Raw genomic sequence first — 12,257 nt, forward strand, 5'->3', positions numbered from 1 at the left:
GTTGCTTGTGTTATCTAGCACTGGTAACAAGAGAAAAAAATTCCACCATGATTGTCTAACTACAAGCAATAAAAAACTTGATCACACAGTTTTTTATTTACAAATCACAGTTCAAAGGCAGAAATATACAATTATTAATATTTATCTAAGAGCTCAATTTTAAAAATAATAATAATAACATTTGATTTATATACCGCCCTTCAGGACAACTTCATGCCCACTCAGAGCGATTTACAAAGTATGTTATTATTATCCCCACAAAAAAAACACTCTGTGAGGTGGGTGGAGCTGAGAGAGCTCTGAGAGAGCTGTGACTGACCCACGATCACCCAGCTGGCTGCAAGCAGAGGAATGGGGAATCAAACCCGCTTCTCCAGATTAGAGACCCATCGCTCTTAACCACTACACCAAACTACTACACCATAGTAGTCAACCTCCAGGTGGTTATAATGAAGAACCAGTGCTAAGGAATACACCTATGGAAGTCTTGAGATTTGTGGCTCACTCTTGGTAAAGGGCTTGAAATGAAGGATCAAGCTGACTCTTCATTGGGCAGAGCCGTGGGAACTATATATTTTCTCCTGGAAAAGAAAACCAAGAGCAAGGACTAAACTATTGCAATATTGATTATTTTATGGACTTACCTACGATGTCTTCAATGAACTATGTCAGTTGATTACTAATGGTCTTACCTTTGGGTGGTTTGAATGTGCCATATCAGGTCCATGTGAATAATGTCTTTTATATGTATTTAACCTCTTATTGCCTATTTATGTATTTATGGATGTATTAACATATTTATTCACTGAGCACTTTAAATTTGCACTTTAGGAGTATTTATGGAGTTTGACTACTATGGAAACTTTTGCACTCTTAGATAAATATTAATGATTGTATATTTGTGCCTTTGAACTATGATTTGTGAGTAAGATATTGTGTGAACAAGTTTTTTATTGCTTACAGTTAGACAATCATAGTGGATTCCCCCCTTCCCCTTGTACTGGTGCTTGTTTCCATGCTTCTCCTTTCTATATATAATTGTGCCATAAAGCAAACCTAACATCTACATGGACAAGAATGCTCACTTGCATTACAAATGACTCTCCTGTGCTGCATTAGCAACCATCCATTGTTCATATAAATAGAGGGAGAGAGTCGTACGATCCACACGTCACATATGAAACCACTCTGACCACTTCCTCAAGGTGTTCCAAGGAGCTTCACTTCTGGGGGATAAGGGGGGGACCACACTTCAATGATTTTAGAATGTGCCTCTTCCTGGGGAAAATAATTTGGTATGGATACAGTCCAGATATAGTCCAAGTCCTTCAATTATTAAAATGTGAAGTCAAGTCCTCTGCCCCAAAGACTTTCCATCAGACCTGTGTTGTGAGCTCTTGACTGGGAACTCAACTCCTAGATGCATTGGGACTGGATCAGGTACAGCATGTGAGAAGAATGTTTAGATCCCGCCCCCTGCACAATTTTTCCCACCCAAAAGGACCCCAGGGGTGCTAGTTGTTCTATTTGGGATCCCACATGAATTGATGGGGCACCTAGTACCCACTGTGAGCATTTCAAGTTGGAAAAATGCATGGAGAGAAGGCCTAAGCACCTTTCCCTTGTGTGCATCAAGCTCCCTCACCCATGGGAACCGAGTTCAAAACTGCTTTATAAGGAAATCTAATAGCCAAGCTGCTACACACTAAATGCTTTACATGCTTCTTTCAAGGAGCTCAGGGTGGCATGCATGGAGTTATCCAAATTTGTACTTACAACAATCCTTTGAAGAAGGTTAGGCAGCACAAGAGCAACGTGCAAAGCCCATCCAGTGAGCTTCCTGACTGGGATTCTGTCCTTGTTAGTGTAGTTACAGGAAAGGGGTTTCTTTTTCCAAAATTCACTTTTCCAGCTATCACAACAGATTCCTCATCTTCTCTTTTTTCTCTTTCAAGAGCAGGGTTTCTCTTTCATTTCTCTTTGATTTCTCTTTTCATGGAAACCAATGCAGTTGTTTTATATTAACACACCCTAGGGAGGTGCTCTATCAGGAGGATAGTAAAATTTGGGAAGGCATTGCCTGCCTCTGGGCATCTACAGAGTGAAATTTTGCAGAACCTCCCTTCCTGCCCCTCCTCTCTCAGAATATCTCTTTGATAGAATTAATTTGAAACAAGCATCAACTTTTTAAAAAGAGGAAAAGAAACAGATTTTTGGATTTCAGGGAAAAAATTGTAAAGAGGAATTAAAAGAAGTTCTCTTTGTCAGGGCTTGCAGCAGCCACCGCTGGGCAGGGCGCTGGGCAGTCTGCTCCTGATGTCAAAGGGGGGCCAGGGATTCTGCAGGACCCTGCTCTGTGGAAGGAGGGACGGTATACATCACCCAGACTCCCTCTCAATCCACTCACTGGCCTGCTCAACCTGTGCCACTCACCCTCTTTGGCCTCTGCCATCTCCTCCTCCTTCATCCACTCTCCTCCTTGCCTTTGCTCTCACACTGCTCTGCTCTCACTCCACACCATCACTCCTTACTCACACCCACCACCCCAGAGCTCTTCCCAGCCAGCTTTTATAGGGCCTTCTCTCAGCACCCCGCCCTCCTTGCAGGTCCTGCCTGCCAGGCCACACCCCTCCTTGGCCTCCCAGCATTGGTCTCGAGCTGCTGCAGATCGGGTAGCTGGCTGGGCTGCCTGGATCAGCAGCAGCTGCGTTATGTTGGCTGGCTGCCAGGCCTCTCTGGCTGAGCCGATTACTGAAGGTAGGCCCAGCTGTGGCCCCTTGGCTGGCTGCTCAGCTCTTACCACAGAATGCCTTCAGCAGCTCCACCTGGAGGGGCTTGGTTGTGAGCATCTCCTGAGCCAGGCTGCTGTCTTCAAGCTGAGGTGGAGGTTAGGGCATGGCTCTGAGCTGCTGTGGCTGCTGCTCCTCCCTGCCAGGTAAGAGCTCTGTTTGGGCTGCTGCTGGGCCCCTATTCCCCCTGCCTTGGCCCTTTTCCTCTGGCCTGCTTAGCTCCCTCTCCTCCTCCTGGAGGGTGGGACTAGCTGGTCTCTCCCTGCTCCCTCCAGCCCTCTGAGGCTTTGGCCTTTCGCCCCTTCCCCCTGGAGTAGGCAGGTCCTGGACCTGGTTGCTGGCTGGGGCAGCAGGGCCGCTGCCTCCCGGTTGCCTCCCACTGTTGCCTCCTGGCAAGTCTGGGGGCTGGGACTGACCCCAGACACTCTTAACATCATTAGTCAAAGATAATCTCATTTAGAAAATGAGAATGTCTGCTGGGTTTAGAAGAATATGACCCAAGCGGGGGGGGGGGGGCTGTTAGAGGCTTATAGAATAATGCATGGGTTGGAGAAAGTGGGTAGATGGATTTTTCTCTCTCTTGCATAATAATTTAGCTCTGGAGCACCTAATGAAGTTGATGGGCAATAGACTCTGAACAGACAAAAGGAAGTATTTATTTAGGCAACAGGTGATTAAAATCAGTGGATATAGTGAAAGTCATGAACACAGAGGGCTTTGAAAAAGGTCAACAGTTAAGGAAATAAAATTAAACATTCATGATTGGAATAAGCAGCAATTGGCTTGGCAAGATAGACTAAATTTAATTAAAGCTTTTATTCTTCCCAAGCTTATTTTTCTCTTTCGCACAATCCCTATTCTCCCACCTAAATCCACTCTACATCAATGGCAAACCATTTTGAATAGGTTCCTATGGAATTATAAAAAACCCAGAATTTCTTTTCAAATTTTGAGACAACTTAATATTAATGGTGGTGTCAAATATCTAGACATCCTCACCTATGCCAATGCAATACATCTTACCAAAATAGTACAATCCCTGAAAAAAAATTGTAACACTGAGTGGATTCAAGCATTAAGTTCCTTTATCTCGCCTTTGTCCTTCCATGAAATTCTTTGGTGTAAACATTCTTACTGTCCAAAACAACTTCAAAACAATATTTTTATAACTCATTTACTCAATGTTTGGGACACATACAAAAGAAAATTACTCCCCAAAATATCGCGCTACTCTTCCTTTTTGTCGCAAGATTGGTACCCACCAGGCAAACTCCAAACCACAAGGAACTATTGGACAAACTTGAATTTATTAAAGCTTTCAGATTTAACAACAAAACAAGGCCTTAAAACTAAAGCAGAAATCGAAAAGATTACTAAGGTCTCAATTCCATGGTTCATCTATTTCCAAATCTCCTATATGGCTACACGAATAAAACTTAAAGAAATACTTCACAAACCCAAAACTGACTTTGAAAATATATTAGATCCAAACTTCAAAACAGAAAAAGGTCTAATTTCTAAGATGTATAGTATGTTATTACACAACACCAAACCAAACAAGTATATCTACCAAGATAAATGGCAACAGGATTGTGATACAGCAATTTCACAGGAACAATGGCCACAAATCTGGTCCTCCCCTTTACTAAAGTCTCATGAAATTAATGTACGACTCCAGACTTTTAAGATTCTCACAAGATGGTACACCATCCCTGAAAAACTTTCCAAAATTATGCCATCTTACTCCCCCCTTTGCTGGAGGAAATGTGGAGAGATTGGCACCTACGCACATTGTTGGTGTCAGTGTGACGTTATAACTAATTTTTGGGGTGATATTATAGAACAAATACAAAACATAACATCTTACAAAATTCCATTGGATCCCAAACTAATATTCCTGGACCTCTGGCAAGAAACCCAAATCCCAATCATATACAGACAACTCATTACGAGCCTACTAAATGCAGCTAAGTCATTAATAGCTCTTAATTGGAAGAATCATCACCCCCCCCCCCCATCAGTGTCACAGCGGTACTCCAGAGTCTGGGACCAATTTATAATTGAAAAAATTACAGACAGGATTCAATCTTCCAACGCAATAAATGCGAAAACAAATTTTTATGGAAAATGGATGCCCTTTTTTGATTTTATTGAAAAGAATGGCATGCAGCCTTCGAGTTCTTTGTATCAAAATATATTGGAAAAGTAGGGATCAATACTACTGAAGAATAGTTAATGTTATGAATACGCTTCTCAAATTTAAACCTATCATCATATTATGTATCACTTGGTAAAAATTTGAAGTTCTAAACCATGTTTGAGCATTAGCCTCACATTATGATTGTAAATGATCTCTCAAGTACCTTGTTGTTGTATTTACCGTATTGATTTATGTTTCAAACTGTTGTTGTTGTTGTTATTTTTTATGAAATAAAATTTATATTAAAAAAAAAAGAAAGAAAAAGAAAAAGGTCAACAGATTCATGGAGGAGATGTCCATGAATGGCTGATGACCCTGGTGGCCAAAGGGACCCTCCATATTTAGAGGCAACAAACCTCTGAATACTGGTGCCAGGAAGCAACATCAGGGGAAGGCCTCGGCCTCTGTGCCCTGTTCATTGACCCACCAGGGCACTTGGTTGGCCACTTTGTGAAGTAGGATTCTAGATTAGATGGGCCACTGGCTTGATCCAGCAGAGCTCTTCTGAGGTTCATTCTAAATCTAGCCTTCCCAAGGGAAGTCTCCTGGTTTCTGCCCTGTGTTTGTTTGCTATGGCTTCCATGATGAACAAGATGTCCCAAACAACTCTTACTTATGAAGAATCATCTGCAGGAATATACGATTTCAATGGAATTCTCAGGCACTATGGACTTGGATTCACACTGGCAATGGAGACCCACTCTTCTGAATTGTCATGTAGGTCCCATTGATCTGGTGTGGAAGGCCATCGGTGACAGGCAGACAATTATATTTGGCATTACAAGGATGGAGACAGATGAAATATCTCAGCAGCAGCAGCAGTTGACAGCTCTTTGAAGTCCCCCTCTGCATTCAGTCTGACTGTTACCTTTTTACAGTGTTTCCAAGCTCTGTTAATTAAGTTTTCCAAGGTTTTTATCAGAATGAAACAGGCCCTGTGGAAAAGATGGGTACGGAGGGTGCCTATTGAGCAATACCAGTAAATTCCCTGGCGTCTAGCGCCATTTTGCAATTTTTAACATGTTAATGAATCTCATTTTAAAAGGTAAAGGATGATTATATTTATACATATAAAGTCTATATACTATTTTATACCATTTGGGGAGGGGAGTCCCAGTGTTATCCTAAGCAGAATTACACCCCTAGAAGGGTCTAACCCTGCTTGGGATTGCACTTTCTGTCATGTCTGAAGCCCAAGGGGGAAGAGACTAATGGCAGGTATGTACGTATCTCAGGTAGGTCGCAAAGCTAGAATCATTCTCAGTCACCACAAGTGTTGCCTCTCTCTCCATCCTGAAGAATGTCAGGCCTCGGCACACAGAGTACGTCTTAAATACCCTGCAAGGGAGTTTGTAGAATTTGCTTCCTAGGGTCATGTCTGATTGATTTGAATTTTGCAAGCTTCTGGGATTCAATAATGAAGTTACCTTTATTTGTACTTGCTAGCAGGAAAACTGTTGCCTGCCATGAATGGGAATGCACCCTTTGTAGATTTGGGAGAGGGGAGGTTTGGGGTGTGAAATTGATAAATACTAGATATGTTGGTTCAAGCTGTAGCATACACAAAAGAGTATTTACCTTCCATTCATACATTCCAATAAATGATGGTTTATTTAAACCTGGTTTAGAATGCCAGGCAAAATGACCACAAAACAGGAAGTATTCCAACAGACAGGGTGGATTTGATTTAAATCAAACTGATTTAAATCACAATTTAAATCACTAGTCATTAAGGCTTGATTTAAATCATAGTTTTCTACATAAAGACTAATTCTTGCTGGTATAACTTTAATATGCAAGTAGATGCCTGCCTTACTGATAGGTAAAGGAACCTCATTAAAGTATTCCCAAACTGGGTCTCTTTTACGGCCTGCTGCCATTATAGGTTTTTTCCTCCAAGGAAAGAATGTGATAAAACTCAGGTCATACACAAGAAAACTGAGAGATCTGGACTCAGGGCAGTTCAACACAGACTGGGAGAAGCTGAAACAACACCTGGAGAAGAAATGGGAGGTGGGAGGAAAACTGTGGCAGTTTGAGAACTACTGAAGCACTGAAGTAGAGGGGGGGAGACTTTACCGGGGGGAGAAGAGATAAATGTGAATTAATAAGCAGTCAGATTAATAGATTGATATATATATATAGATATATATAGGTTAACAAACAGAACATAGATAGAAAATAATTAACTATAAGGATTAAATATAAGGATTGATTAACTAACAATATTTTCTTTCTTTTTGGTAAGTTTTGTACCAAACTGAATGTCTGAAGATATAGATGAGTCAAATTGATTGACTACGTGATGAGAGATATACAGAATTATTACAAAAAGATAGAATGAGTAATATATAGAGAATAAGTCAAATTGTTTGATATAAATGAATGTATGATCTATATGGTTTATGATATATAGAAATATTTGAAATTGAAAAATGGGATAAATTGTTTATCTAAGATGGAAACAAAGACTTACAGTTTGGGCATACAATGTTAAAAATAGTTAAGGATGTACTGCTTAGAATAATGGAGAATATATATTTGTTTTAGATAGAGGAAGCTAATAAAAGTAAGGGAAAGGGGACAAAGGGTTGGAAAGCTGTTGGAAGTCAACAAAAAGGGGGGGGGAAAGGGAGGGGGTTAGAGATGAAAAAATTGGGGAAAATTGAATGTAAATGTAAAAATAATGGATTCTAACCCAATAAAAAAATTTTTCAAAAAAAAAAAAAAACTCCGGTCATACACACAAAAGATCCAAAGACTTGTGCAGTATTGTGCTCAAAAAGTTTCACTTTCATTTTGTACTGCTTGCCCCTCCCTCTTCACACTTAGTTTCTTCTTGTGCAGATCTATTCCACTCCAAACAATCAGAAAAATATTGTTTCTATTCACTGAACTTCTTGAAACTTAGCACTGGAGGGGTTGATTCTGTCTTCATAGGTTTGTAGAACAATAGGATTAAGGTCTTTTTCTCAACTCTGTTCATGTTATAACATTTTTGCTGTGAAGAAGAGGCATGTGATCTCTGCTGAGCTGACACAAATTCAGTTTTGAGAACTGCAAAACCAAGCATCTGTGATAATATCTTGTAGGCAGAGAAACTGCCCAATAATCTTACAAAAACCTCTAGAAGAGCATGACATTGTGAATGGATTAATGGAATGTATTTACCAAAAAAATTAAACATATACAGCCTTATTCTACATAATTAAAAACTAATCTTTATTTCATGATGGAATAACCTTTGGATGGTAATATATTTTCCTCAAAAAGCATTTTATTTAAAAAATCCGATTTAAATTAAAAAATCTGATTTTTTTGATTTTTTTTAAAAAAACCATTGATTTTTATCCACCCTGCCAACAGACTTCATCTTCAGCTGTTAAATATACATTTGCCATTAGCCAGATTGAGTTTCTAGATATTAGGCCTTGGAATAAATGGTTGTGGAACTGACTAGAGGGAGGCAACCTGGATTTAATCCTTAGTGTGGCCCAGGATATGATGCAAAATGTAAGGGCCCCCACTGCTGGAAGGGAGCTGATCAGGAATACTGACCAAGTGCTGATCAAATTCAGTATCTGCACCAGTGGATGTCAGTCCAGAAAGACTGACATGGGCACATTTAATTTAACGGGGAAGCCTTAACGTTAAAAGAATGTTAGACGAGAAAGTATACCAAGAAAAATCTCAGGATATGTATCACTGATTCAGAAACAAACAAATCCAGGAAGATGCCAGGACATTTAATGGGGGAGGGGGATTTATTTACTTAATTGCTTCATTTACATCCTCAAAGGGGACCCAACATGGTTTACATAATTCTCCTGTCCTTCATTTTATCCCCTCAACACTATGTATCGCCCCAGAGCCTCTCGTCCCCCATCCCTGCTGGTTCACCGGACTGCACAGGACCCCTAGGAGCCTCTAAGAGCTCTGGTCGTGAGTTCGAAGCACCCCTGCTTCTGGGTTCTTTTTTGAGTGCGTGCACCTCCTTAGCAAGCAACACTGGACACAGGCTGGTAACAGATACAAGGATTTATTAGAAAGAGAACATAAGAGCATGTGCTAGGCAGAAACTGCTCACAAAAGCATTTAGGCAAGGCAAAAACAACAGCTTGCTAATGATCTATGTTCTATCTAGCTAAAATACTACTTCGCTGGCTAGCTGTCTAAACATTCTCTGAGTTGGTTCCAAGGCAGGTTGTTCTGACCAAAGCCCATCCATGCCAGCCTGTTCTAGGCATCCTGGAACTGGCATGGAACTAGAAGCTCTCTTCTTCCATAGCTGGCGGTGTGATTACAAGGTAGCATAGCTGGTCACAACTGGACTGGATAGTGTAAAGAGGTAAACTGCCCAGAAACAGCGAGGCTTCTTCAAAGTGGTGGGGGCCATCAGCTCACTCAAGGAACCAATCAGGGCTTGTTACTTAATTGGACATTACCTTAGTGTGAACGTTTAGGGAGCATGGGTTGGAGCTGAGAGCAACACCAGGCACTGAGCTTCTCAAGGCCACTCTCTCAGGAAACGATAGGAATGCTGGTGCAGCTCATTACCAGTGGCTGTGCCTCTCTCCGCAAACAGGCCCAGAAAGATCTCTTGCAATAGGCATGAAGCCTGAACTAAAGTTTTACTCTGAATATGGTGGAACAGGGCCTGCTCCTTAGGCTGAGAGTTTGTGACTGGTCAAAGGTCACCCAGCAAGCTTCTGTGGTAGAGCGGGGATTCGAATCTGATGCTCCTAGATCCTAGTCTGAGAACCACTACACTAAGCTGGCTCTCGGTACTTATATCCAACTTCCTTACCTCTTCAAAAATGTTCCAAGTGGTTTTCAAAACAGTCAAAACAAATAACAGTCCAATTAAAACTACAAAACATGATATTTGCTGGTGTCTAAATGCCAATAAAATAAGGTTTCAGGTATACCCCCTTGGGAAAGGAAATTTCAAGGTCCTTTCTAGTGTATATTGAGATTAACAGCTCTTTATTGTGACAAACATCTTTACTGAAAACAGGAAGCAGGCAGACTGAAGCCTCAGGCTCAACAGTAACCAGTTTATACTTGTAGAAACCACACCCACTTGTACAACAACCAACACAATGTGAGCAGCTAGAATCCTTCATTTGCACGAGCTGTCTACAAGTATGTATTTTTCAGCACAGCGATTGGCTACAAGGCATCAGTTCTGATTGGCCGTGCCGGAACCCAAACACCAATAGCTTTGTAGGCCTCAGGAGCCTTTGTTCTACTCAAGCAATGCATAACACCTTCACCCTGACAGAGAAGGCTTTATCTATGGTAATTACCTACTTCACAAGCAGAAAAGCCTCCAATGTAGATCTAAGTAAACAGATGGGATTGTGTGAAGGAAGGTGTCCTGAAGGGCAGTATGTAAATCAAATGTTATTGTTAGTATCTGAAGTGAGTAAAAGCCCTTCAAGGTATGGAACCTCAACTGGGTATCCCAAAATAATCTAAAAGGATCCCTCTTTTGGCAATGTGTAACACAGGTTTGAAGGGCCTTTCTTGTGATCAGCACAACATCTCCACCTGTCCTGGATTGTGTTTCAGTTTATTAGCCCTCATCTGGTCCTTTATGGCCCTAGACACTTGTTTGGCTGCCACACCTGTTGATTAGGTGTCCATGGGTGCATGACCAGTCAAATGTACATCAGAACACCTCACCTTAAACACTGCTTGTTGGTTCAGCACTGAGAGGGGGGAAGAAGTTTCCAGTTTTTCTCCCACCACTTTTTTTGCCAGTGGAAACAGCAGTGTGGTTACCTCTTTGCTCTGGTTTCCATTTCATTCCTAGGGCATGTGGAGCCAAGAGAAAAGGAGCAAAAGCCCCACCAGCACTTCCACTGGTGAAAATAGGGCAGAGGAAAACTGGAAGCCCCCCCCCTCACAATGCTCCCCTCACAGCTGCAAGAGAATGAGCGCTGTTAAGGTGAGTTTCCCCCAAATTCAGCCTCCAAATGCCTGATCTGAAAAGATACAGAACGGTCAGGAGCTCCCTGTTGCGGTGTCTTTAATCCAGAAGGGTTTCAGTGCCCTGGCTCATCTCTTGCCGAATCGCAGAACTAGTAAAACCAGACAGCATTTTCAAGCATCCCTTCCTTAAGGGATATGTTTTTACAACTTTTAATATCCACTCAATGATGTCTGCAATTAGGGATTCCATTCCCCTGATAGGGGGAAGGGATCCCCCGCTTTCACCCTCCACCCTCGCCCCGACTAGGAGTGCCATTCTCCGCCCAGGGCAGGGGACCCCTGCTCCCACCCTTCCCCCCTGTACCCACTTACTTGGTTGGTGGGGGGGGCATGCCTCGCATTGGGCCAATCCAGCCTGCAGGAGCGCTCCCAGCCACCCTTTGACCCTGTGCGATAAGGTCACTTCCCGGAAGTGACATCATCGCACAAGCCATGACCCAAGGGTGCAGCAAGGTAGATGCCGGACTCCCAATCTCCTGCCATGGGAGTCACGGGACCTGGCAACCCCAGCCTCCACTTACCTGGCTGGTGGAGGAGGAAGGCATGGGAACAGGTGTCCCAAGCACGCTCCTGGGGCAGCACGATGACATCACTGACATCATCACACTGCCCTGGGAGCACTCCTGCACTTTGCCACGGGCCAATTTGGGTCCCAAACGGACCAAATTGAGCCCATTTGAGGCCCAAACTGGCCTGTTGTGAAGCAGGCGCACCCCCTGCAGCTGCGTGGTGATGTCATCTTGTTCAACTGCCATCTTGTTCTTTCTTCTTTCTTCTCCCAGTTTGTTTCCCACTTTCAATTATAAATGATTTCGTTTGTGATCCTGCTTCCTAATTAAAAAGAAGTCTTCTCGAAGCTTTACCCATGTGCCAAGACTGCAATGGTGGTGGTTTGCTGACCTACACATGGGATTCCCGGAACACCTTGATGTATTGAGTGTCATTCAAGAAAGGGTCTGGTTCCCTTTCTGGGTCGGATGTTTACAGTCAACTGATGTGAATGAAAATCACGAGGCGTGCTGGGCAGTGTTGGTTACAAAATCCAGGGATTCATGTATGGACACAAAGTGATGGAGTGACATTATGGGCCAAGCTTATGGGAGATAAACCACAGTTCAATCAAGCCATGATTTAGCATGATATCTGAATGCAGTTATGTTATGACTACACTGGCTGCTTGCTACTGTAGGTGAAGGTGATCACCCTGTTACTCCTTGAGTTCTGCTCCCTATCAAATGTGTTTGTTCATTGTCCAGCTTCCATGCTAATCC

Source organism: Eublepharis macularius, chromosome 16 (assembly GCF_028583425.1).
Source record: "Eublepharis macularius isolate TG4126 chromosome 16, MPM_Emac_v1.0, whole genome shotgun sequence".
Classification (NCBI taxonomy): domain Eukaryota; kingdom Metazoa; phylum Chordata; class Lepidosauria; order Squamata; family Eublepharidae; genus Eublepharis; species Eublepharis macularius.